Source organism: Pseudorca crassidens, chromosome 15 (genome assembly GCF_039906515.1).
Source record: "Pseudorca crassidens isolate mPseCra1 chromosome 15, mPseCra1.hap1, whole genome shotgun sequence".
Classification (NCBI taxonomy): Eukaryota; Metazoa; Chordata; class Mammalia; order Artiodactyla; family Delphinidae; genus Pseudorca; species Pseudorca crassidens.
In genome coordinates, this window is record NC_090310.1 from 27,094,446 (window position 1) to 27,122,421 (window position 27,976).

Here is a 27,976-nt window from a genome sequence, read left to right on the forward strand (position 1 = left end):
TTGGCTTAAACAAACAAATAATTTACTTTAACTAAAATCCAAGAAATAGATCTGAGATCCCCAGAGCTGCATGCAGAACTCAAGCATCGTCACAGGGGCTCCTTATCTCCCTCAGGCACCTTCCACGTGTGTTCACAGTGGTCACTAGCTCAGCAAATCCAGTGGCAAGAGCGGGAACTCTTTTCCTATAATTCTGGCAAAAAAAAAAAAAGGCACAAGAACAATTTCTGATTGGCCCAACTTGGTTATGTGCCCATCCCAGAGCCAATCACTGTGGCCAGGCTTGGGTCATATGATTTCCCCTGTGGCATGGCTCCCCTGTCGGGGAAAGATAAAGCTGTGCAAGGAAAACCAGCAGACGTCCATCATGTTCTCTGTCTGTCCGGTGGGAGTTTCAGGATGGGAGGAGATGTGTGTGTAAAGTTTCCAGCACAATAGCCAAGACATGGAGTCAACTTAAATGTCCATTGACAGATGAATGGAGAAAGAAAACGTGGTACATGCAATGGCATATCCAGCCTTAAAAAGAAGGAAATTCTGAACTATGTGAACACTTGGATGGACCTTGAGGACATTAGGTTAAGTGAAATAAGCCAGACACAGGACAAACACTCCATGGTACCACTTATATGAGAAATCTAAAATAGTCAAACTCAGAGAACCAGAGAATAGAATGGGGATTTCCAGGGGGTGGGAGGAGGGGGAAATGGGGAGATATTGGCCAAGGGGTACAAAGCTTCAGGTCTGCAAGATGACTAAGTTCTGGAGATCTAAGGTACAGCACGATAATGATAGTTAACAACACTGTATTGTACACTTAAAATTTTACCAAGAGGGTAGATCTTATGTTAAATGTTCCTATCACAAGAAAAAAGAATAGTAAAGAAGGTGGGAGGAAATTTTTAGAAGTGATTGATATATCTATGGCATAGATTGTGATGGTAGTTTCACCCGTGTATAGTTATTTTTTATTTTTAATTGAACTATAGTTGACAATGTGTTCATTACTGCTGTACAGCAACGTGATTCAGTTATACATATGTATACATTCTTTTTTAACTATTCTTTTCCATTATGGTTTATCACAGGATATTGAATATAGTTCCCTGTGCTATACAGCAGGAACTTGTTGTCTGTCCATTCTATATATAAAAGCTCACATCTGCTGACCCAAACTTCTACTCCATCCCTCCCCCAACCCCCTCTCCCTTAGCAACCACCAGTCTGTCCTCTGTGTCTCACAGGTGTATACTTATCTCCAAACTCAACAAGTTGTATACATTAAATATAGATAGCTTTTTGTATGTCAATCATACCTCAGTAAAGAGGTTTAAAAAATAAAAATAAAGTTTCTGGCGCAAAGTAGGAGCTCAGTTCACGGTGGCTGCTTGCATCAGGATTCTGGAGGTGAAACACCAGAACGGCCCGCCGTGATGCCGTTACCGTCTACATGTTTTAAAGTCCTTTACAAATGCAGCCTCTCGGCAACAACCCCCCATCCAACGGCACCTACTTTTCCTCAACCCCCTTCAGCCTTTCACCAAGCTTAAGAGATGGCACGGGAGAGGTCAGTCAGGGGAGGATTGAGGCATGTCCCAGCCCATGGCAGGGCACCATGCTGTCATCTTTGGTCAACCATGGACAGGCCGTGGGCTGACCCCAACCTGGAGACCCAGGGACTCCCTATTCCTCCAGGACCAGTGGGAAATTCCAGGACCTCTGGCATCCCCCCAACAGCCTGCACTCCAGAGAGAGGCAGACAAGATCAAGAGAATGGGTTTTGCACAGTTAGACAAAGACTTTGATGGTTCATAACATCAGGGAGAAAATTCCAATACCCCGGGGCAAGCTACGATGTGGATGTTCCTTTCAGCAACCTGCTTCTGATTGGAACTGCCCGGAGCCTCCCTGCCAATCAGCATGGGCGCTGAGAAATTGGAATTTTATAGCTTAGCAACGAGAAATCTGGAGGAACTCTGGAATTAATTTAAGGAAACGGGGAGGAAAAAAAAAAAAAAAACGAAGAAGGAAATTAGTAGCCAAATAACCAGACTGTCTGATTTTATTATTACCTTTGTGGCCGAGGCAAGTCATGAACATTTTTGGCATTAAGTACAAGCAGAGAGGGAACCAGCCAGCCATCTTGTCTCAAACTCTGCGATAATGTTTTGTTTTTGTTTTGTTTTCCTGCACTGGTGCTGGGATAGGGATGTGAACAGAGCCAAGAAAGAACAGACAAAATAGGTACAATAATTAAAGAAAAACCACACCCAGTCTTGTCTGCCACAGCTCCGTCCAGGAGCCTCTTGGCCAGTCTTTTTCTGGAATCATCTTCTATCATGTGACATCATGGATACCAGCCTGTCTGAAATGGGAACTGGAGGTCACGGCAGCTATAGAGGGTTTCTGCAATTTCAGATGGAGGCCTAGTCAGAGGTGATGATGGTGTTGGTTGGTCCATTCGATCACTGTTTATTGAGTGTCATTCATGGGTCACCGTTGAGTCAGGGACTGTAGAACAGAAGTGGATATCACATTACTGGTCCCTGCCCCTGTGGGTGGAGAGTCTAGCTGGGGCGGGGGGGGGGGCCTAGATAGTAATAATCAGTTAATTATATAAGGCATGAAACCCCAGTACTTCTGTGGGGACTTGGTTCTGGTCCTCATGTCCTAGAAAACATCCATTTGGATGCCTCGCTGTGAGACAGCGTGATCAACTCATCCCAGTTGGCCCAGGACTTTCCTGATTTAAGCACCTAAAGTTCCCAATCCTGGGAAGCCCCAGGATGACTGGTCACCCTACCTTGGGACAGGATGAACTGGGGAAATAAGCCTCCCTTACCACGTGGGGCTTCCCTGTACCTTCTCCCCAAGCAGCCTGGACACAGGTTAAACAGCCCATTCAGCCTGCGGCTTGGAACAAGTTACTTGGCCTCTCGGGGCCACTGCTTCCTCATTTGCAAAATGGGGTTTGACCTGGAGAGCTTTTGGCCTCCTGGTAGTTCTGGTTTCCCAGCCCTGCTGCTGCCTTTCAGAGCTTAATCAATGCAGACGGCCGAGCAAAGGAGACAGGGCCACGCACCCACGGTGCAGCCGTGGGCAAGCTATCTCACCTTTAATGCCTAGTTTCCTCCTCCATAAAATCGTAGTGATAATAGTACTTACTTCGTGGAAATATGAGCACTCAGTTAAGTGAAAATATTCTATAGGTCTGGCATAGCAGATAGTCAGTAGCTGGAAAGTGTGGATATCCTGGTTAATGAAAAGTATGATTTAGAGTTATGATCTTTCATAAGTAGTGACTGCCAGTTTTCAAAAAAAAATTTTTTAAACATGTACTTTATCACAGTACATACTCTTAAGATTGCCTTTTACCTCCGGGTGTCTAGTTCCATAAGGTGGAGACTAGGTCCTTTTTGCCACTATCTCCCCCATAATAAAGATTTGTTGAGTTCGTTGAGGTCACATCATGCCCATTTTACAGGTGAGAAAATTGAGACTCAGGGAGGTTAAAGGTCCTGCCATTAAGTGGAGAAATCAAAAATTGAACTTGGATCTGATTCAGGGTCCTGTCTCTCCACTAATTGGTCTCTACTTCCTCAGGGGATGCGTAGGGAGAGCACGAGTGACGGCAAAGGGGTGCCAGGAGGCAGATCTGGTGGCGGGGGGTGGGACTGTGAAGATCTGACTAGGAATTCTCCAAACGGAGCAGCCACGGTGGGCCGAGCACAACACCAGCAGCCTGGCCGGATCCTCATGTGGACAGGAACCTTTTAGATGCTGCTTTCTCACCTCACTGATTGCCATGGAGACAGGAGAGGGTGTGCACACATGCACGCGCTGAGATGTATCTCAAACCTGCTACCCAGGCTTGCCCAGAGATGCCAGCAGTGGTGGGCAGGTCAAACCAATACACAAGTGCACACAAGAGTAGAGTACATGGTACCATAAACCCCAGCTATCCATCACCCAGCTTCAATAATCACCAACTCTCAGCCAACCTTGTTCCATCTATACCCCCTTCCCCTCCTCCCTCATCCCAGATACTCAGATACTAAGCAAATTCCAGACATCAACCATTTCTTCTGCAAATATTTTCGTTTATGACTCCAAAAGAAAAAGGATTTTTTTTTTACCACCATCACACCTACTAACGGTAATGCTTTAATATCAGCAAATATCCAGTGTTCAGAATTTTCTGGTTGTCTCATAACTGTTTTCTTTACAGTTAAAATCAGGATTCATATAAGGTTCATACAGTGTGACTGGTTGATACGCCTCTTACGCCTTTCTTAATCTGCGGGTTCTCCCTCCCTTCCTCTTTCTTCTCTTGCAATTTATTTGTTGAGGAAACTGGGTTGGTTGTTCTGTAGTGTTCCGGTCTGGATTTTGCTTATTGCGTCCCCGTGCTGGTGTTATACGTGTTCCTCTGCCCACTCTGTTGCTTGTAAATCAGTAGTTAGATCTAGAAGTTCACTTAGATTCATGTTTGTTTTTTGTGTTTGTATGACTACTTCCTAGTGGCTGTTTTGTATTTCTATTTGAAGGCACATAATGTGTGGTTGTCCCTCTTCATGATGTTAGTAGCCATTGATGATCACTGTCTAGATCCATTAGAGGTTGAAAAGGGTGGCTGACTAATTCTATCCTTCTGTCTTTGTTTGTTAGCTGGAAGATGGCTATAAAGAAACTTCCCCTGATCAGCCATTTGGTTACGGTAAAGTATGGTTCATACCAGAAAGGATAAATGCTTGACTCTTTCCCCTGTATTTGACAGTTTTCAAAATAAGTTCATCCCAGGGAGTTCCCTGGTGGCCTAGTGGTTAGGATTCCGGGCTTTCACTGCCATGGCCCGGGTTCAATCCCTGGTCTGGGAACTGAGATCCTGCAAGCCACGCAGTGTGGCCAAAAGGAAAGAAAAAAAAAAAGTTGGTCCCAACATCCTCCAAAGATGACAAATGAGTTTATGCGTTTCTGTTTTTCTAAGTATCATTGTGAACTCACAGATTGGGACACACATAACACATTTCCATCCGTTGCAGTTATTATTCCTATTGATGCTCACAATGTCCCATCTTTGGCCAGTGGGAGCCTCTTCACGTTGTCTTCCCGCCTCCTTTTTGATATGTCCCCATAACAGCTTCTGAGCTACTTGGATGATAAGGTGTTCCAGGCTCATCTTGCATATCTCCTGCCTCAGACCTCGAATCAGCCCTATCTCCACAGAACCTGCAGAGAGCACTTCTAGTTGGAAGTGGTGTTTAGAGACCACAACGTGGGTGCTGGGAGTGCTCACTGTTAGTGAATTGCCCATTATTTCTAACCTTTTCAGTGGACAGGGGTAGGAAACACGTGCTTTATTTTGTAAGGCAAAATACTGATGCTTCCCATTCAAACTGGGGACTCCAGGTTCTTCACTTCATCTCTGTGATCTTACATCCGCATCTCCTTTCTTCCATTGACAGTGTGACAAAGCCTGTTTCTAAAAGCAGAGCTCCCCTTTGTGTCTCCCGCCAAGCAGGAAGCATATGAGAAAGCACTTAAGCCTTTCCCTCAGAAATGAACCCGAGGCCTCTGAGTTGGAGGCTTAGAAGTGGCTCTGAGAGAAGCCCATGTCAGGACCCACAAGGGACCACATTCTCATGGCAGACGAACCAGCTCCTCCCACCATCCTGTGTGTGGATCCTCTCATCTAACTGCTCTTAATCCTGGCTGCACACTTGAGTCACATGGGGAATTATAAAAACCCCTCTCAATCACAATTAAGTCAGAATCTCTGGGCCTGGGAGCCTAACATCACTACTGTTTTTTAAAGCGGTCCAGGTAATTTTAATGTGCAGCCAGGGTTTAGAATCACTACTCTAGTCCTTGCTTCTCAGCCAAAGGAAGAGAAGGAAATGAGGGGTATAGCAGATTCTGCCTTCAAAGCCCATTAGCTTGGGATTGAAACCTAGCACTGCCAGTTTCTACCTGTGAAATACCTGGAATGGCACAGAGCAGTGGAACCTTCTGCAGTAATCAAAATCTATATCTGCACCGTCCAATGTGGTAGCCACTAGCCCCATAGGGTTATTACTGCAACCTAGGAAGTGAATTTTTGGATTTAAAAAATTTTAACAACTTACACAGAAATAGCCACAAGTGGCTAGTAGCTACCATCTTGGACAGTGCCACTCTGCAAAATTACTTAACATCGAGGAGCCTCATCTCTGTAAAATAAGGACAAATAAGAGTGACTTCCTTGGGCTGTTGTCAGGATTAGAGATAATGTATATTAAGTGCCTGGTGCACATAAGACATTCAATAAAATGCTGCTTATTTTCCTTATTAACATCAGCCTGTCACTCCTTAAAGAAAAAAAAAAAAAAGCTTGCCTGGAAAATGAGTGCTCAAAAGCACCCCACCACACAGACTAAAAATTCTGAGCTGTTCCAGAGAAACTCACAGAAAATATTCCTTAATTGTAGAAGTTCAATTACAGCAGGAGGTTATCAGTTGCAAGGGCTGTATTTCATTACAGATCTAGCCACAGCTCAATAAATTAAGCAATCACTCAAAATAACATGTTGCTTTAATCCCCTCTTGGAACAAATTCAAGTTGCTTGGTTTTATATTAGCACAGCTCTTGAAAGGCAACTCACATTGGCCTCATTTCTGTTTTCTCAATTCATCAGCCCCTCTCTGGATAAATCTTTGCGTCTGCTGACTAGCAGGGTGGAGGATTCCAAGGCGAGCAGACCTCCTTTTATCAAAACCGGAGTGTTTTCCATCCTCTGGCCTCGACACGTTCCATGTTTCATGCGCTGAAATTACTGGCAAGTTTATCTGCGGCAAAGACAGAAAGAGACCAAGAGGCAAGAGCCCAGTTCTGAAACACCTCTCAGCAGCCCAGTTCGGATGTGCAAAGCAAACGGTGGCGACTTTTCCACCCTCATCTTCTCTCTAGTGGTTTATCCTCTCACAGTAGAATTTCATTTCCCCTAGAAACTTGGCACTGGAGGTGTCAGCCCGGGAACATATTTGTTTGTGTAAATTAAAAGAAGAATATGTTTTGACCATATTTAAGTTCTGACCGCACTAAAGAAATAAATACTGAGTTGCACAATGCATCCGCTGCACGGTTCTGGCCCATCTCCCCAAACTCTGCCTTTGTTTATAAAACCCAGACGAGAACTGTGAGTGGCTTAGCACCTCAGAAAGCCACAGGGACAACTTTGGAGGCCGTGTCCACCCTCACCCAGGTCCACATGGAAAGTCCACTTACCTGAGTTTGAGATTTGCTTCCTCCTGACGTGCTGCATCCTTGCCAAGGGGGGCGAGGGTGTTGGAAACAGACACCCTCACTTGTGCATTGTTGATGGGCCTGTGAATGATGCCACCTTGGTGAAGGGCACTGGGCAATAGCTGTAGAAATTTAAAAATGCACATATCCTCTGACCTAGAAATTCCACTTCTAGGAATGTATCTGATGAGGATACTGGGACACATGCCAGAGAGTCTATATGTTACAACTGCAAAATCCTGGAGTTAACTGAAATGCTGGCCAGTGGGGGACAGGTTAAGTATGGTGCATTGCTAGAAGTCATTAGAAAGATTGTGGTGGGACAGAGGGCTGTCATGTCTTCAGGATATATTATAACGCCCAGCCCCTCCAATTTTCTTAATGTCAGGAGCCAAAAAAGTATATGCTCTCGAATATGGTTAGAAAATTTATGAAGATTATGCGGACTGCATACAGTGGTTACATTTAAAAAGTGAAACTGGAGTTAGAGAAAAAATGTAAAGGGGCTCCTTTATTTCCCCTATTTCCTCTGACCCGGGCAATGTAATACAACAATAATACTCTTTTTCATTACGTATCTGTCAGGCCAATGGAGTGGTGGTGGGAATCTTTCCTTTTCTGATCTTTATGCCAATCATACAGTGGACTGAATGGCGATCCCCAGAGAGAGAAAAGCTATGTCCACTTCTCTCCCAGAACCTTCACAGGTTTCCTTATATGGAAAAAGATGTGATTAAGTTAAGGGTCTTGAGAGGTGGAGTTTACCCTGGATTATTCAGATGGGCACTAAATGCAGTTACATGCATCCTTGTATGAGAGAAGCAGAGACAGACAGACAGAAGAACGTAGGAAGATGGAAGCAGAGATTGGAGTGATGCAGCCACATGTCAAGGAACACTGGAGCCACCAGAAGCTGGAAGAGGCAAGGCATGGATTTTCCTCTGGAGCACCTGGGAGGAGTATAGCCCTACCAGAGTTTGGACTTCTAGCCTCCAGAACTTCGAAATAATAGATTTCTATAGTTTTAAGCCACTCGGTTTGTAGTAATTTGTTATGGCTGCCCTAGGAACCTAATACATCACCTGACACCTGTAAAACACATGAAGTGCATAGGGAGAAACAAATGTGGCAAGACTGTGGTTTTTGGTGAATTCATTCATTCCACAGATATTTATTGAGCATCTACTAGGTGCTGAGGAGACAGCAGGGAACAAATCAAAGATGGCTGCCCACCTGGAGCTGACATTTCAGTGAGAGAGAGAGGGAGAGAGAGGGGGAGAGAGAGAGGAGATAAAATAAATAGAACATGGAGAAAGACTGATGGTGGTGGAAGGGAACAAGAAAGAGAACAAGAAAGCATGGAAGAGGGGCAGGGGTCAAGAAGGGAACTGGGAGAATGCAGTTCCCAGGTGACACTGAAGTAGAAGCCTGAAGGGGTTGGGAGCACAAGCTGTGTGTCCACCTGAGGGAAGAGTATCTGGCGAAGGAAACAAGTATAGAACTTGACCCTCTGAGTGATCCATCTGTTGACCAGACTCAGTAGGAGGGAGTGACCCTTTCTTCCCTCCTCCTCCTTTCCCTCCCTCCCTCCCGCATTTGCTGCCCACCTGCTGTGTGCCAGCTGCTGGGGGTGCAAAGATGAGTGAGACGCAGGTCCCCAGGCTCAAGGTCATGGGGGGTAACAGTCATAAGTAAATCGTCGCAAATATAATGTGGTGGGCATTGGAGCAGAGGCCACGGCAAGCTGCAGGCTCCATCCTTGGTGGAGAGCAGGGTGGGAAGGGGAGGTGGGTGTATGTTGGGAATGAGGTCGGAGAGAAGCAAGCAAGCAGGAAGAGGGCAGGACTTGAAGTCCAAGAATAAGTGTTTAGCTCTGATTCAGTGGTAGATTAATTGGAGCGGGGGAGCATGGAGATGTGTCTGGGGAATCTCTCATTCCCAAGGACAGCAGGCAAACTTAGGGGAGAATGAGCTCTGAGGATAACCTACCCCTTTTAGATTCACACAATCCGTGAAGAGGGAAAAACAGTTCCCAAGTCCTGAAATGGGATGCTTTGGACCATACGGAAACCAGAGCTGATCTGATTGAGGAAGACGGGAGATTCATTACTCAGGTAGCTATGATGAAGAACAAAAGAGGCTGAGTTGCTCTTGGATCCAGGGACAGAACGCAGCGCCAGTCTCTCTCTCCGCCCCATACTCCCATCCCAATCCTCATTTCTCCCTTCCTCCATACTGGCCTCAGTCTCTGTGGTCACAGATAGCTCTGGAGGCTGGAGAGGGGCTGGGAAAAGCAGCCTTCTCACCAGCTGTAGTTAGGGTAATCCTGGATTGGCCCTGCTTGGGTCACATGACCACATCTGGACCAATCACTGCAGCCCAGCTCAGAAGTGGGCTGCTGTGATTGGTTGTATTTGAGTCACGTGTCTATGCCTGGACCAATTACTATAGCTGAGGCTTGGGTGCTGTAAGCGACCATCTTTGGCCATATTCCCACTGGACATCGTGTCCGTTAACGGAAGCTGGGGGGAGAAAGTGCTGGCAGGTGAAAAAACAAAAATAAAACCCTGAGCCGTCTACCTCCTCCAGAGCCTTCTCCTGGTTGTGCTGCTTCCACATTCACTCTGCTGAGAATTGCCAAAATCCTGTGTTGGGCTTTGCTTTAAGATCCACTGTCTATAAACCCCAAAGCTGCCAGCCGAATTTACTCAGACCTGTTGTTGGTTTTTTTTTTTTTTTGCCGTTGTTATATTATTTAATCAAATGTAAAATGTTCTCTTCCTCTTTGGTTTATGATTGCCTCTCCTGCCCCTACGGGTAGGAACTGTGTCTGTCGTGTTGACTACTATATTACTCATGCCTGGTACTCAGTCTCTTATGTATAAGTCCTCAAATAATTGAACGAATGAATGAATGTTCACTCATTCATTGAACATGCCACAGAGACAGGAGGCGCTGCAAGGTCCTTATCTGCTCTCTTCAGTGAGTCCCTCTCTTCCACTCTCTCCCTCCTTCTCAGTCGTGTTGGTTCCCCTTCATGACAAGGTTTCGCTAGTCTTAGTGCAACCTTGCAGTGTCATCCCAACACAAACTGCAGGCTCTGAATCTCTAGGTGAATTCTTGGGTTGAGAGTCTAGATAAGCATGAGAAATAAGGTTCATTTGCTTGGTGGAGGCTGTCCTTTGAGAAGGATAATGGAGCTCTCTCTGAGCTGGGAGGGATTGGGTGCCATGATGGTTGCCAGTGTCTACCATGGCCACCTGCCTCTAGTGGGTATCCCTGGTCTGCTACTGCTCTGGATTGGTTGCTCACCAGCAGGCCTCTGTCCTGCAGCCCTGTCATTTGCCGTGATATCACGGTACACTCCGAGTCCAGGACAAACTGGTGTGGCCAAATAAAACAACCGCAGGTTCTTAGGGAAGAAGGCTTAAGACAAATGGCTATTTTTTAAAAAGTACTTATAACCCACGTCAGCTGGGGCCATCTTATTTTTGGAGATTCCAATGGAACAGACTTAAACGCTGTCCCACATGCCATGAGAGACCCAACTCTCCTTTCCAGAGATGGGGGGTGAGGGATGCTCGTGTCTCTCCTAGGCACCCAAAGCTCAAAATTCCTGCAGCCAATCAATCAGTTCTCAGTTCTGCTCGGGCGCCCTTTTGCTGGCCTCATGGGCGCATGACTTGTGCTGTTGTACAGGGTCTACGTTAAGTTTGATGTTCTACTGTTGTCATCTTGAACTTCTTAGTAATTTCTGAACAAACGGCTCCACATTTTCATTTTGCAAATCCTGTAGCTAGACTTGCTTCACTCAGGAGCATTCCTTTCCCACCCCACACTGACTCACTCTAGACTATGCCCCAATTCCTCCACTGTCCCCAAATTCCATCCACACAAGGATATGGGTATAGGAGACTTGGCCTGAAGGTTTGGGATGAAAGGAAATGTTGACCTCTCAGCCAAGTTAACGGCATAAAGTGCAGTGTATGAACTGGCTTCAAACTACTCAGTGGGGAACAATGGTGGAGGGAAGGCAGGTGAAACAAGACTGGCAAAAGGTTGATCGTTGTTGAACCTGGATGATGGGTGCAGGGTGCTTTCTTATTTTCAGTATGGTAGGAAACTTCCATAATACAAAGTTGTAAAAGGCACTATATGATGTGCCTCCGGCAGGTCCTCAAAATGTTAAAATGGAGTTGCCGTATGACCCAGCAATTCTACTCTAGATATATTACTCCAAAGAAATGAAAACATACGTCCACACAAAAACACATGAATATTCATAGCTGAATTATGCATAACTGCCAAATGTCTATCAACTGACAACTGGATAAATAAAATATGGATGTTATCTGTCATAAAAAGGAATGAAGTTCTGATATGGGCTACAGCATGGATGAACCTTTCTAAAAATTTTTTTAAAAATGTATTTATTTTTGGCTGCATTGGGTCTCTGTTGCTGAGTGCGGGCTTTTTCTAGTTGTGGCGAGCGGGGGCTACTCTTCCTTGCGGTGGCTTCTCTTGTTGCGGAGCACAGGCTCTAGGTGCGTGGGCTTCAGTAGTTGTGACGTGCGGGCTCAGTAGTTGTGGCTCGCTGGCTCTACAGTGCAAGCTCAGTAGCTGTGGTGACAGGCTTAGTTGCTCCATGGCACGTGGGATCTTCCCGGACCAGGGCTCAAACCCATGTCCCCTACATTGTCAGGCAGATTCTTAACCACTGTGCCACTAGGGAAGCCCAGCATGGATGAAGCTTGAGGACACAAATGCTGAGTGAAAGATCAGTAACAAAGGATCACATACTGTATGATTCCATTGGTAGGAAATATGCAGAACAGGCAAATCTACAGAGACAGAAAGTAGATTAGTGATTGTTTAGGGGTGGGGGCTGGGGGAGGGACTGGAAGATTGGGGTGGGGGGTGACTGTTAAAGGGTATGGGGGTTTCTTTCTGAGGGCATAGAACTGTTTTAAAATTGATTGTGATGATGGTCGCACAACTCTGTGAATGTACTCAAAGCCATTGAGTTGTGCCCTTGAAATGGGTGAATTACATGGTAAATGAATTATATCTCAATAAAACTGTTGGGGGAGAAAGTCATGTCCTCCCCCCTGACCCCCTTCTCCCGCCAAGAATCCTTAGGCTCCAGCCTCCTGCCTTTGGGAAATCTCTCCCTCCTCCACCCTCTCTCTGCACGCGTGTGCGTGTGCACACACACACACACAACTTTCCATCTCCCCTTCCTGTTACCTTCTTCTGCCTTAAGACATTTTTCATTCTTTTGCCATTGCCACCAACTACAGAGAAGTGCCTTCCCCAAAGAGAAGTTCCTTCCACAGCCAAAGTGCCCCGTAGAGGTGTTTTCCTAAACACTGTGCTCGTTAAGTTACTCACTTCCCTTTCAGTCCTTGCACGCAGGGGAACAAGGTCGTGAGGAAAGGAGCACGAGGTGTGCTGCCTCCATTTCTTCTGCCTTCGGTTTGTGAGCTTTTCGCAGGGCTTCCAACAGCGCTATGTTGCGACAAAGCATCCGGAGGTTCACAACCTCTGTGGTCCGTGGGAGCCACTGTGAGGAGGGTCCGGGGAAGAATTTACCATTTTCAGTGGAAAACAAGTGGCGGTTACTAGCTGTGATGACTTTGTACTTTGGGTCTGGATTTGCTGCACCTTTCTATATAGTAAGACACCAACTGCTTAAAAAATAATCCATGAGACAGATACAAAGAGGAGCATTTAAAGTGTGCAGTCTCTCTGAAAAAGGATCAAACTCTTGAACTCAGCATCCTAGATATGTCTGTAAATAAACTTATGGCATAAAAAAGTTACTCACTTGACAGCTATTAAAATTACGATTTTAAAGTCCCCGTGGTGATCTATCATGGCAGTCACTAACAAGTCCTAGTAGTTGTAAATTCCAAGAGCTTCATAATCCCAAGGAAAGAGGGGCCAACTCAACTTCTCCCAAGCCCCACTGGTCTCTGTTCTGAAACGTAACTCAGCCACCTCACAGGTGGGGAGAGAGGGTGAGGAAGATCGTTGCCAGGGCCAGGTTCTTGCAGGTTTTGGGGTCTGGAACAGGGTGGGCAAACTATAGCCTATGGGCCAAAATCAGCCCACTTCCTGATTTTGTAAATAAAGTTTTATTGGAACACACAGCCACATCCATTCATTGACTTAATGTCTCTGGTTGGCTTCTTGTTACAACAGCAGAGTGGAGTAGCTGTGACAGGGACTGTATGGTCTGCAAAGTCTAAAAATACTTAGTATCTGGCCCTTTCCAGAAAAGGTTTGCTGACCCGTGACATGGAAGATCCAGGCTTGAACTCCAGCTCATCACATGCTGGGTGTGTGACCTTGGACAAGTCAGTTCCTCTCTTTAAGCTTGTTTCCTCATCAGGAAACCAGAGGCAGTAACAGTGCCTCCCTTATATGTTGCTTGTGCAATGAAAATGACTTCATATGTGTAAAGTGCTTACACTTCATATAAAACACTCAATATATGTTGGTGGTTACGATGTTATTTAGAAAATGAGGGCAGTAACTCCTACTTCATATGGTAATTATGTGAAGTGATGGAGCTCAAGCCTGTGAAAACAGTTGGCCAAAAACACGTTTATTATTGTTATAAATATCTTAAAGGCTTCTGAGAGGATTCTTTGCTTCTCAGTAAAGCTACGTTAAGTTTTTTGGGGGAGCAAATTTGGAACTGAGAGTGTAGAAAACTCTAATTTCAGAGGAAAAGAGGACCCTTAACCCCCAAATCCAAACTCTCTCATTTAGCAGTCCAGGAAACTGTACCCCCTGATCCTCAGCTGGGACTTGAACCTGCCCAGAACGCAAGTACTTTTTTGGCTGAGCTCGGCATCTTCCCCAATAACAGGTGCTCAGGAATCCAGGCCTGCATGTCTTTAAACACTTGTGTTGCCTCTGAGGTCCCCACCAGAACCTGTTTAAACAGTAATCTGCTACGAGGTATTGGCATGCAGGTTTGCGGCCCGGGTTTGCAGCCAGGGGAGGGAAGAGACCTTTGTCTCCACACCCTTCAGGGGATTGTCCAGAAGCCAGCTGAGGGTAGCCACCACTGATGACCTGGTTTCCTGGACGGTGTTATTTAAATCGGGTTTAGTTCGGGAGATACGGCAGCCTCCCATCCATTCGCTTTGTTTCACAGCAATTAACTGAGTAGCTAATACATGCCAGGCCCTAGGGATACAGCAAGGAATGATTCACCCCCTGCCCTTGGCAACTGCCCCCCTTCCTTCTGATGGGGGCGACAATCAAATAGGCATCTGGGCAACTTGGCCCCATAATAAGTCCTGTATTATCCCCAGGATTTCAGTCCCACACTAAACACTGTACCAATGAATTGGAAAACCACTCTGGGCCAGCTGTATGATAGATGGGTGGTAGGAGTTAAGAGGGCCAGCTTTGGAGTAGGTCAGATCTGGGCAGGACTGGCTCTGTAATTTGCTAAATGAAAACGTGGGCACCTTGTTCGAAAATTATTCAAAATTTCAGGATGACAACAGCAGAGCACTGAACTATGCAGGGCCCATGCTGTGAAGCTGGCCCTGTGCCTGGGGTCAAACTGCTTTCCAGCTGGGTACCATCAGACACATCTCTTCACCTGTCTGAGCCTCCATTTCCTCATGTGAACAGAGACGCTAAGGCCAATGTGAGGTCTGGTTGTGGCTAGTAAGTGAGATGAGGCAGGTACAGCGCTGAGCAGGGAGGGCAGGCTCCGCAACATCACTGCTGTTCTCAGCCTGCAGTGACGGCTGCGTTTCATCCTATGAGAAGAGCGCACATTTATGTTTCTTAGATAATAGCTAAGACTTAGACAGCAGATGGTTGATGCCAGACACTGTCTTAAGTTCTTTACGGATGTTCATTTCTTCCTCATTACAACCCTATCATGTAGAGATGGGGAAATTGAGGCCCAAAAAGAAGAGGGAACTTGCCTGTGATCTCACACCAGTCAGTGGAAAAATCCAGATTCAAACATGGGACATCTGGTCCCTGGGTCTGTGTTCTCAACCGACTATGTGTCCCAGGAGTTGACACATCCCTGACACGCACACTTGCATACACACGCATGTATGCACGTACCTTCTCTGAGATGCTACCACAAAGCGTACAGTGTGGAACTGTCCCCATAAGATGGGATTCTTTCTCTCTCTTTTAAAAAATTAATTAATTAATTTTCTGGCTGCGTTGGGTCTTTGTTGCTGCAAGTGGGCTTTCTCTAGTTGCGGTGAGCGGGGGCTACTCTTCGTTGTGATGCACGGGCTTCTCATTGCTGTGGCTTCTCTCGTTGCGGAGCACAGGCTCTAGGTGCGCAGGCTCAGTAGTTCTGGCACGTGGGCTCAGTAGTTGTGACGCACAGGCTCAGTTGCTCCGTGGCATGTGGGATCTTCCCAGACCAGGGATTGAACCCCTGTCCCCTGCGTTGGCAGGTGGATTCTTACCACTGCGCCACCAGGGAAGTCCCTTTTTCTCTGCTTACTTGCTCTTTTGTCTGTGCCCTGCGACTCAACTTGGAGCCCCATGAGGGCAGACACTGTCTTGCTTCCTGCTCTACCTCTGGCACCTGGCACTGTGCTGAGCACACAGTAGGCCCTCAATAGACATGCACCAGTGAAGGCAGGTGGGAAGCAGGCATCCCGCCAGAGCGCTCTGATCCAGAATCAACAGCCGCAGTTCCCAGAACCTCAAGACTGCGGCCTTAAGAACTTGTTTGGGGGCGATCTCGTGGCTAGAGGAACCATTTCATCCTCTCCTGGCTTTTCTCACTTGGGGTCCTCTCACTGTGCAAGGCAAGGGGGGTGAGAGGCATTAAAGGGGTGCCCTAGGGCCCAGCCCCCATCCTGGCAGGCTGCAGGGTGAGGGCACGGGTTGTGCTCTGGCAGCTGGGCCACAGCTGTCTGCCAGCCTCTCGGTGCCTGCCCCAGCTGGCCAGCTGGGCCCTGATGCCACCCCCCACCCCATGACACAGCAGAAAGTGAAACCAGAGCCCGCCCCTGCTGGCTGGGACCCAGTGCTTGCTGTTTCCCCATCCCAGGGGGTGGGTGGGGAGCTGATGCCCAGGCCTGGCACCGGGTGGCCTGTCCAAGGAATACCCCTCCAGGCCAAGGGTGCCGCTGTGCCCCCTGCCCATCCCAGGGCCTCCGGTGCCCACTGCCTTCTGAGCCGTGCCCTGTGTGTGAACCATCATAGCTGCTCAATTGAGTCCCATTAACCCCTGATCGTCACACTGCTCTGAGACAGGGGGTTAATTATTCTCCCCATTTCACTGAGAAAACTGAGGCTCAAAGAGGTGCCTCGGCCAGGAAGGAGGGTGCTGGGGCAGCAGGATCTTAAAATAAAAGACAAATCAGAGCTATGGGTGGGCATAGGGGCAGAGATCCAAGGGGTCTCACTGGTGTTGGCGAGCAGGGCAGGAGTTTGTGGGGGGAGAAGACACGTGACCCCCAGGTTATCACAGGTCGAGCCCCCTGCAGATTGGAATTGGCAACCTACCCCTCCCCACACCAACTCCATGGGTGCAGAAAATCCCTAAGACAAACAAGAATTCTTAAGAGGTGGACTATGGGGAATTCCCTGGCTATCCAGTGGTTAGGACTCCACGTCTCACTGCCGAGGGCTGGGTTCAATCCCTGGTCGGGGAACTAAGATCCCAAAAGCCACGCCACGCGGACAAAAAAAAAAAAAAGAGGTAGACTTTGACACTTTAGAAAGTATCATCTTGAGTTCTGCCCCATCCTCAGGCCACCCGTACTCTCCTTTGCTTAATATTTTTCTTTCAAGCAACTCACCCTCTTTATCTTGCATAAATTGATGTAAAAAAGAGCCCTTCTACCCCTACCCTAAACTGAAAGCCAACTGCTTGCCATAAGTAGAAATCTGCTGTACAGAGAAATACCTGTTAGAATAATTTACGTCTCTAGCCAGGTACCACTTAAAATCATGTGCATATCAGACTTGGGAAACTTCTATTCCAAAACATAGGTTTCCTACGTGAGGAAATGGAGGCCCAGAGAGGTTGAGTCACTTGCCTGGGGGTGACACTGCGAAAGAGTCGCAGGGCTGGGGCTGCCCGATTCCATGATTCTAGAAACCTGTGCTTACTGCTGGGCTGTAGTCTCTGCTCCTGTCCGAGCTGTCTTAGCATATGAAGCGTGTATTAGTAAGTATCAGCACTGACAGCTTCCATGTTTCATGCTTTGGCGTCACCACTTTCAAAGCACCTTCTGAGCTTGTCTGTCACTTGAACTCATGATAACACTCTAGGTACAGGTGAGAACCCTTTCAGAACAGAGCATGGGGTGTTGCCCCTCCCTTGCCAGAGAAGGAAACCGAGGCAGAGGGTGGGGAAGTGGTCTGACTCAGGGAGCTGGTGAGCCAATCAGGACTGTCCAGAGCCCCTGCCGAGGTGAGGATCCCAGAGGCCCTGCCGGAAGGCCCAGGCTGAATGTGAATCGCCTTGTCAAACAGGTAACACTTGTTTCTTCCCCACTTTCCCCACCTCCCCCACCATGAACCCCCAGAGCAAACGCTGACAGCAGCCTCAGCTGCCCTGTTTCCCAAGCCTGAGCTCCAACATTCGGCCCCTGGAGGGCAAAGAGCACGTTTAGGAACTGGTGTCTGCGGATGGCATCTTTTCATTTTTCATGGTGCACCAGTTCTGAGCACTGTGGAGGGGAGCTCTACCAGGGACCAGAAGGGGAGGTTTGGGGGAACATCTTTGTCTCTTCTTTTAGTTGCTGGAGAAACTCAGCTGCCACAGCTGGCCCAGGGACCCCCGAGGAATACTGCAAGAGCAATAAGGATTTTTAGGGGCATTATGATAGCGGAATGGAAACACATCTGCCCCCAAAAGTCCCTCATTTTCCCTGCGGTAATGAACCAGCTGGGCAGGAAGTGGTGGCTCTCGGAACTCCAAGAGCCAAAACTAAAAAGGAAAAAATGTACAAAGTTAGAGCAAACTTTAAACAAGCCGACGCTTTCCTGGTGCACAGGCGGTGGCTCCACCCAGGCTCCCGAAAGGCTGATAATTGGCTAAATGTGTCTCCACACAGTGGCTTCAATATAGATGCGCCTCCTCTGTGCCCAGAAAAACCAGGATCTGGAACCCAGAGCAGGTGGTGAGGATGAGTCCCTAAGGCCAGGTGACTCTCAAGAGCCAGTGCCATCTCCCCAAGACCCCGAATGATTATTCCAAACCCTCGTTAGTAACCCAAGTGAATCACAGACCCTTCAATCCCTCCTCCTTCCTCTGGAATGTGGGAACGTTATCAACTTGGAAACCCGGATGAAAATACCTGTAAAGCAAGCAGCTGTTTCCAGGGCTGTATGAACAAGTGAAGGGGGAGAGCTTGGGTCGGGGAGCCTGGTGGTTATCACTGATGGGGCCAAAGGGGGAAAATCACAGCTAAGGTCCAGGGAGCCGCTAACGACTGATTAAGGAGTCAAGGGCAGGGGCTCCCCAGGGTTTGTGGCCTTCAAGGTCTCTGCAGACAAGGCCCTCCCCCAAGCCAGCCAGCACCCCCCCCCCGCCCGCCTTGAAAGGGTTAACACCTCTGCTGCTGCTGACACCCGAGGAGGCGGCGCTCACTCAGCAAGCTGGCATATCACACTGGGCCATCGCGGAAGAGAGGGGCTGAAAACAGCCTCTGTGAGTTCTGTGAATGGAAGCGGCCTTATCGCCATCAGAGTGAAAAACGGGGCAAAAAGCCTTCCCAACACAGAACCCACGACCTGGGCGCTCGCTGGCTCCTCGGCACCTGTCGCGTGGCCCCGGAGCTCTGGCAGGGACTCCGGGCGTCTGTGGCGGTGAGCACCCGGCCACCTCGGCCAGACCTGCGAGGGGGCGATTCTACACTTGCCATGTGACCGCCGGCAACCAGGCCTAGATCTCGCCTTTCAAGCAGCACCTAAAATATTCTCCGGGTGAACCTGAGGCTAAATATGGCCTGGCCTACGAGTGCCTGGTCTGGACCTTTTAATGCCACTCGAAGATACAATCAGGAACCCATGGGGCCTTTTGGTGGCCTAGAGTCCAGTTACTGAGGCCAAACGGGAGGCCCGTGGGCTTGGCTGACTCCAGGCTGGGTGCAACCTCCCCCAGAGGCTGCGTCCCGGTGCCAAGGCTGAGCGGGCTTGTCTCCTGCATGTCTTATTCCGGAATGCCCACACAGTTCTCTCTCTGCCGGCCCCCAGGGTGGCTTAGATGTAGGTCCCCTCATCCACCTCCCTGGCCTTCCCTCCAGGCGCTCTGATGGCCTGCCAAAGGCTTCTCCCCCACTTCCAGGCTGCAGCCCTGACCCCCCTGGCCCGGGTTTTCCTTGCACCCTGATTGAAAGAAGAGGGCTCAGCTCCCCAGGTGGACAGGAGGCCGCTGGCTGGAGAAGGCAGGGGAACACACACACCTGCAGGGGGTAGACTGCACGGTAGCTTAGATGTGTCCCTGCTCTGTGGCTGGCCCCCTGCCACATCCCCTCGGCCCACCCCAAACAGCAGGATCGCAGCCCTGTTGCTGGAGGGCAGAGAGAGCTTCAGCCCGGGCTGCAAAAGCACAGCTCTGCTCTGGAACCTGCTAGCCTGGTCTTAGCAAAGTTGGGTTCTGCCCTCACCGGAGGCCACGTGGTAACCGGGACAGTCAAGAGTCTCTGGGGAGGCTGCTCTCGGGAGCCTAACACCCCCCCACACCCCGCTCCCTGCTTTTAGCCGAGAAATGCTGCGGGCCCTGAGGGCCCCAGGAGAAGAGACCCCCTTCCCCCAGCACCTGTCTGGGGCTTGTTTGGGCTCTGGTGGTGGCTCCAAGGCCACGTTCAGGCCTGGGCTGGCAGCGGTCCAGGCTGTTTTGGGCAGAGATGCCAAGAGACCCGGGCACTGATCTCACGCATGATTCCAACAAGAGAGCCTGGTTTTCTGCACGTCTCTCAGAAAACTTTCACACCACACTGCACAGCTACCGTAAGGCTCCTTTCCCCGCCTGGGCCAAATCCTCCAGCAAAGGCTAAATTTGCCTCCCTCTTCTCAGTCCCTTTTGACAATGGCTTTCTTGGGACACCAACATCAGTTTTCATTTTCTTGGTGTGCTTCCCTTTCATGCTAGTGGTGCAGCCTTTCCGGAGACACTGAGAAAGGAGTTTGCTTTGTGGTCCCTTCAACTTGAATGTTTTATATAAGGAAGATGATATAAAATCGGAAACTTGAAAGCTTTGTAAATATCTACACACGCCCCCCTACAATGGAGGACGCTGGGAAAGCAGCCTCTGAGGACTGGGTGCTTTGGAAAGAGACTCCGAGGAGATGTGGGGGGCTTGGGGTGACAGGGACCCCGAAGTCCCCTCCTTCCAAACTCTCTTCAACATGTACCCTTTTGCCTGAAAAGCCTGCATGGCTACTAGGCCTCAAGTCTGTGATCGTTTTATAACACGTTCGCGTAGGTGTTTTTCTTCAGTGTTTACTTTCACCTTGTTCCAAATATAAGAAGCAAAAAGGACTTTATATTTTCCCAAGTTTGGGATGCTGGGCAAGAAAGAAAGTGGATTATTTTGTTTGGGTATGCCCTTTCTGGCAAGCGGTTCTAAGGACCAAGTTTGCCCTCACTTTCATCAGACCCATTTCTATCCTCATGCCTAAAATAGCTGTATTTACAATATCACAATTACAAGAGGCTGAGCTTCTCTTCTATAAGGTAGTTGTAAGTTTATCTGGCGAGAATCTTCTTTCTGCTCTTAATATAAGTGGGTGGGAGGCTGGGCAGCAAGAAATAGAAGGAGTGCTCCCTTAGGGACTTTTCCAACTTTCACTGGTTTGGGTCAGAAACGCATGTTTTATTTTCAAGGAAGTAGGAGTTTCATTGCAGCCCCTCTCCTAAATATTTTACCCCCCCAGCTATTCCATATTCTTTCTGTTGAAACATTTTTTTCCCTGTGAGAGTCGGCTATGGACTGTGTATTGCTAAGACTGACATTCAAATTTGCTTTTTTTTTTTCCTTTCGAAATACATCCACACTTCCTTGGAGGGAAGAGTAGCAACTCCTTCGTGAAATTTCACACAGAGGGGCAAAAGGAGAAAAGCCAAAATGTATTCAGCAGTTCCACTGCTGAGCTTTTATTTTTTCTTATTGGTTAGGGTCGGGGGGTGAGGGGGAGCAGTGGTCAGAATATGAAAAGAAGCTGTGATTCTTTGCTGAATTAGTGACCACTTCTCACTGCAAAGTAGTGACTTACAATCTCTTCACCGTACAACTCTGCCTGTTTCCAGACTCAGAGGCAGGGGGAGTTTGCTAAATGTATTCATAATTACATGCACCCTTGCAGAGGGCCGAGTGTAAGCAGGGGCTGTGCTGTTTCGAATGCTCGAATTAAAGCAGCCCCCGGTTCACATTCAGCACTAAATTCTGATTTTCCACACTTGACAATTCAGCAATTTTAACATGCTGCTTCATCGCCACGATTATAGCTCAGTATCTTGGTGCGACATTTGGCATTCCGGTCTCGTTAATTCACGTAAAACACCCTATTTGTAGAAGTATCATTAGAGGCTAATTTGGTGAGATGTCCTTATTTAGCAAAGCAAATAGGACCTGACAGTCAGCTCTCTGGCGCTACGATGGGGGTGACGATTCAGCAATTCACAACGTGACAATTTCCCATCGCCCAGCCACGCTGGGATTGTGGACTCCTGAAAATTGTGCTGTTTCATCGTGTCCCATAACAAAGGGAAAGAACTCTGAAAAGTAAAGAACTGTTTTTTGCCAAGGCCCCGGGAACACGAATGTCACCAATGTGTCTATGTGCCATGTCTATTCAACACGAATCTTCTATCAGGGACTTGGTGTTCCAGAGTTTTTCAGGTACAGCTCACTTTTCTCTATGCCCTGCCGTGAACACTTGATTGAAATCCAGGTTTGCAAATAAATAAACTTAAGGTATGTGGATGTCTATATAGGTTACAACTGGAGGGTAGGGGTGTGTGTGTGTGTGTGTAAATTAACAGAACTTAATAAGGTTAATGGGAGGGGCATTTGTACCTCCGCCACCCTTGCCTTAGAGAATTCCCTGACAACAGATTATCCAGCGTTTCTTATAAAATGACTAAGATCAACGTAGCAAAGAATTGCAGAGAAATACTGCGATTCCACGTGGGAGCAAGCAAGCAAATCTAATGTAACTGCAATTCACGATGTCAGTGATGTTTGATTTTTGAGGGTGTCAAATGGTTTGACACAACCCATGTGTCACTCATTCCCTTAAAATCCTGTTTAAAACATCTCATTAAACCACTGGGGGGCGGGGTGGGGGGAAGTACTTTTGCCTTCTCATACCTTCTTGGCCTCCCAAAGAAAGGCCCTTGAAAACAGCAGGTTCAACAGACTGAGAACACATACACACACATATATAAGAATATCCCCCAGACGGCTTTTCAGTTTTACCAAAAGAAGCAAACCTCCCTGCTTTCCTCTGACCGACCTTCGGAGTGCAGCTAGCTCTCTGCCCCCTTCCTCCAGGGACTGCTGGGGCCTGAATCCCTCGCCGTTTATAATGACCCCAAAAGCGGGACTTTGTGGGCCAGTTGGATAAAACATAAACTCATCTCGCCCTCAAAACCCCGATTCTGGGACCACAGCCTCCAAAACCTCCTTCCTCCAGAAGGGTGTCCCCCTTCTCAGCTCACAGCACTGGGGCAGGCTGCCTTTGAGGCGGGATTTTGGAGAATCCTGGATAATTAAAGGAATCATTACTGGGTTTTCCTGCAGGAACGATGGGATGACAGTTCATCTCATCCAAAAGCCAGAGTTGCATGGTGGGGACGGAGGGCGTATTTGCCTGCCCCATGGGGGTATTTTTTCCCTCCCTTGCCCCCAGACCCATAGCTGGGCCTGACATCTTCCCAGGGAAGACGCTGAGCGTCCAAAATGGCCCTTAGGGGAGCGCAAAAGGAGTGCCTGAGGGGCCTCCTGCAGTGCCCCACCCCCACCCCTTCCCAAATCCAGCTAAAGTTCAGTTATTTGTGCCCTTAATTGTCTTATTAAAGTCAAATTTGCAGCTTGCCCAGACTGGAGGAAGTGATTTCCATCTTAATAGCTCAATTAGCCTCTGGGTTCTGGAAAGGCCACCCCGATACACACACCTTTTCTCCCCATTTTAAACCCCCTCCCTTTTTCACAACTTCTCCTAAAAATAAATTATAAATATGGATGTGTCCTCAGAGGATCTGAGCGGCACATTCCAAAGCTCCCCACGGTGGGGCTTGGAAGCAGGAGAAACCAGAAACGCCACACAGCCCCAGCCCCAAATCAAAAATGCCTTTTCCTTTTTTTCTCCTAACTTTTGCCAGAGCAACTTGGTGTGGTCTCGGGCCCTGACACCCCGATCCGCACCCCGGAACCTAGATTTTTAAAAAAATTTTATTAACTCCTGTCCAGCGAAAGCTACAGCCAACGTGCTATGGCCGCCTACTCCTCGGAGGGAGGGGGCAGCCAACTTTACTTCGGGGAGGTGGTAACTCTCTGGGGACTGTGCTCCCGGCTTTTCCGGACGTCCCCAGGGCCCAGCCCCCGGAGGCTGGCGCTGGCCCCCCTGCCCGTGCCAGCGCGGCCCAGGCGCACGTGGAGTGACGACGAGGTGCGGCGGGCGCGGACGCGCGAGCAGGGCGGCCTGCTCTCCGCGCGGCACTGATATCGGGGTCACGCAGCGAGTCAGTTTCCCGAACCGGCTTTCCGGGGTGGGGGCGGGGTGGTAGGCTTTCAACCCGCCTCGTTAATTTCCAAGCCCCGGCATTAGGGAGGTGGGGGGCTTCCTCGCCCCCATCCCACCTCCACGCTTAACACGCCCCTCTCGGGAGCCAGGGTGGGGGGAGGGGGGAGGGGGGGAGGGAGCCCAATCCCGCTGCCTCGGGGTCGGCAGCGGCGGCGGCTTCCCTCCCAGGCAAGCGTCTAGCGCCGGGTCCCGGGAGAGCCGCGCGTTTCCCCCCCGCCGCCACCTCCCTCCCGGCTCGTGTCGCCACCCACCCCCCAGGCAGCCACCCCGCACCCCCTTCTGTCCTGGGGGCCTGGGCACCCACCTGCCGCGGCCCCCTGGCCCGGGGGAGGGGTGCCTTGCAGGAAAAAGGGGGAGACTCACCGCCGCTGCCTCCTCTGGGGGTGCAGGGGGCCCCCCGGGGCTGCGCCTTCCAGGGCTCCCGGGAGGCGTGCGCGGGGTGGGGGGCGCCCAGCCTCCTCCTCGATTGGAGCCCAGCCTCAAATCCTTCACCGTGGTTGGGGGGGTACTTCCAGAAAAAAAATCCCCCCCTTACTCAGATCAGATCCAAGTGATGGGCAGGGGGCGTATAAAAGCCTTTTCTGCCGAGAGCGCGGAGCCGACGGGGCTGCACCCGGCCTCCAAGGTCCGCTGCCGCCACAAAGCCGCGCCCCCGCCCCCCCCCCACCGGCCCGGCCCCCACCCTCCCCCGCTCCCCACCCCCCCACGCCCTATGGCCGGCCCGGGGCGGGGGCTGGGCCGGCCCGGGGTTGGCCGCGCTGGGGAGGCGGCAGCGGCGGCCCTAGCGGCGGGGCGGCTCCTCCCCGGCCGGGGAGAGAGGGTGAGAGCCTGGAAGACAAGCGCGACCGCCTGCCCGGGGCGGGGGCTGCGGCGGGGCCGGGCGGGGCCGGGCGGGGCGGGGGCGGGGGGGCTTCCTAGAAACCCTCGCCAAATATAGTCAGCGGATAGGGGCATTCCTAGAAATGCGGCGGCGACGTCAGCCTCGACCTATGGGGGCAGAGCCTGGGGTTCTCCAAACTCGGGGGGGGGTGGGGCGGGGACGGGGAAGAGGGGAGATTCCCCACTTCCAATACCCCGGTGGCCCGGATGAGGGAGCCTAGGCTGGGCCTCCCTCCTGGGGGGCGGACAGGATTCCTCCACATGCGCTCCAGGGATCCCTCAGCCGGGGGTGTCTGAATGGGGACGCATCTACTTAAGATTCTGACTCGCCCCCAGATCCGCCCCCCCCACTTTCGGAACACTCAGTGACAGTGCCAGCCGGCGCTTTTAGCCCTTCCTCCGATTTTTCTCACTCCTCCCTACCCGCTATGAACAAACAGTAGAAGTTGGAGCTGCACCAAGTCTGGCTTCCACACCTGGCCGCTCACCCCTTGGCGGCCCCTAACCTCCTCTGGGATGACTGGAGTCACTCAGAAGCCCCGGGTCTGAAATTGGATGGACATGCTCTGTTCCCAAGAACTCCCCAAAATACCAACCCACCTTAAGGCAAAACATAAAGTTGTGCTTCCCCTTCCCCATTCCAAAGTCCCTCTGTTGCTGCTTTCATGGTCCCAGGCTCTGGGAGATAGGCTGGAAATTGGGGGCTGGGGCATGAGGGTACCCTCTCCACCTGGCAAAGATCTGACCTCTTGTGCTGACACCCGTTCCTCCCATAAGCTCCTCCCCCTCCATAAAGTACATGAGGTTCCAACAGTAAGGGAGAACCCCCTACAGCCCGCCCCCTTCCTGAAATCTGCCCCCCAACCCCGCATCCCTTTCCCAGAACCCCACATCATCCCACAAGTGTCCCCTCTTGCCCAAAGAGGATCCACATAACTGAGACATGACTTGTCCCCTTCGACTGCCCAGCCTCTTTTCAAGTAAACGTGACTGGAATGAGCCTCCCAGGATCATAAAAAATGTATTTGCTGTCCTCTGTTGGCCGACGGGTGTCACACTCAGAAAACACATCACCCAACCCAACCCAGTGGGCGCTCCTCATGCCATCAGGGGGGGTCCCGGGGGCCCCAGTCAGAGGAAGTGAGCCACACAGCCCCCTCCTCTCCTCCTGCCTCAGCTGCAGTCCTACCCTGCCCCCACCTCCCTCGGGGGCGGGGGGGAGGGGGGGGGTTCCTGGCTTGCAGCCACTGCCCTGGACTTTGACCCACTGGCCTTGTGGCTCATGTCCCTTCTCTCTCATTGGATCCCAATTCCAGAAGTCTGGAGGGCTGTGCTCACGGGGAGGCAAGGAAGTCTGCGGTGGGGCCCTCTGGGCTCACTCTGGGCTGGGGGACCCCCAGGGGATGGTTTCTCCAATAGCAGCTTGGAGGGGCAGTGAGAAAAAGGGGGGCTAGGTCAGACCCCTCTTGAGGCAGAGGACTGATCACTGATAATCATCAATCCCCATTTCCTCCTGAGGACCTACTGTGTGCCAAGCACATGGAATATACTGTCTTACCGACCTCACCGCATTACCTCACGGCAGCCAGACAGGAAGACTGAGGCGTAGAGGTCGGCTGTTCATTGAACCAATGCTTGCTTGCCCTCTGCTGATGCTGGGGCCACAGCGGCAAACAGGACAGGCGCTGCCCTCTGGAACTCATCCTCTCAGGGAGAGACCCACGTCAGCAGGGGATTACCATGCTGCCCTCGTGGTCCAGGGCATGAGTGCTGGAGCCCAGCTGCCTGGGGTCAGGGCACCATGAGAGACTGAGGCTGGGCCGGCACGTCCCTCCTGGGCCTCCCTACTGTCCCACTCAGGGCTGCCTCCGTCAAGTCTGCGTTGTCCTCTGGGTCAGTCCCCTCTTGTGGGGTAGAGCCAGAGAGAGGCTTTGCGTCCCCTCCCACTTCTTGCCCCCTGCCAGGACTGGATGCAAGTCCCTGGGCCTGGTTTAGCCTCTCTGGGCCTCAGTTTCCTCATCTGTAAAACAGGAGTTATAATACCCGCCTTATAGGACTTGTAGGGGGATTAAATGAGACAAAGTCCATGTAGGAGAATTTGGCAATCAAAAAATTTGTTTGTCTTGTAAATATTTTCTTTTTATTTTGTGTTTAGAAGCTGCAGTTTTAAGTATATTGACAGAACATGCATAACAAAAGCTTCCTAAGAAGTGGAAAAAAATATTGCTGGAAAAATTGGCCTCATTAACATATTTAGACATTTACTTAATACATACTCCATTGGAAATTAATGATATGACTTATTTATTTTTAAAATTTTTATTGGAGTACGGTTGCTTTAATTGATATGACTTTTTTTTTTTTTTTTTTTGCGGTACGGGGCCTCTCACTGTTGTGGCCCCTCCCGTTGCGGAGCACAGGCTCCAGACACGCAGGCTCAGCGGCCATGGCTCATGGGCCCAGTCGCTCCACGGCATGTGGGATCTTCCCGGACCGCGGCACGAACCGTGTCCCCTGCATCGGCAGGCGGACGCTCAACCACTGCGCCACCAGGGAAGCCCAATTGATATGACTTTTATACAAACACTAACATTTCCAAATCAGTCTAAATAGGGGGGCGTTTCAGTTCTTTACCGTCTATACCCAAAGTAGAAAATCCCTCAGTTTCTGAATGCAATCCTGACAGACATCAGAAATGGTCACTCTGAGATCCTGCTGACATATTGTTCTGTACCTTCGTCTAAAGATGTTTCTGTTGAGTAAGTGTCCCTATGCTTCTTTTTCTCTTTGCTCTGATCTTCCTGCAGCTTCAGAGTTACACTTCAGATTTCTTCTCTTTTTGCTCTCATTTTTGCGGGAGGAAACCAGTTTGCCAAATTCATATGTAGTTCAAAATTGAGAACTGGATTTCTCTTAGAATCTTAACATTTGATCGAGAAGGGCCTCTGAGTACATTCACCAGATGGTTGGTTGTGCTCTGTGTTACTACCTGGAGGAGGGGATGTCTGCGCTGAGACTGGAAAGAGGAAAAAAACTGGGCCAGCC

At 49.8% G+C, this 27,976-nt stretch overlaps 1 long non-coding RNA gene and 1 pseudogene across 3 annotated transcripts; one reads left to right on the top strand and one right to left on the bottom strand.

Moving 5' to 3' along the window:
- LOC137207127 (uncharacterized) lies at positions 1 to 24,687 on the bottom strand. Of its 3 annotated transcripts, XR_010934943.1 has the most exons (3): positions 24,416 to 24,687; positions 18,601 to 18,681; positions 1 to 9,363 (listed from the first exon to the last, which is right to left on the bottom strand). It is a non-coding gene; the product is annotated as an uncharacterized lncRNA (long non-coding RNA). The 3 variants fall into 3 exon arrangements; XR_010934941.1 differs by lacking the exon at positions 18,601 to 18,681 and having other exon boundaries at positions 1 to 12,123; XR_010934942.1 differs by lacking the exon at positions 18,601 to 18,681 and having other exon boundaries at positions 1,061 to 9,363.
- LOC137207126 (cytochrome c oxidase subunit 7C, mitochondrial pseudogene) lies at positions 12,736 to 13,064 on the top strand (annotated as a pseudogene).
- Positions 24,688 to 27,976: the final 3,289 nt, after the last annotated feature.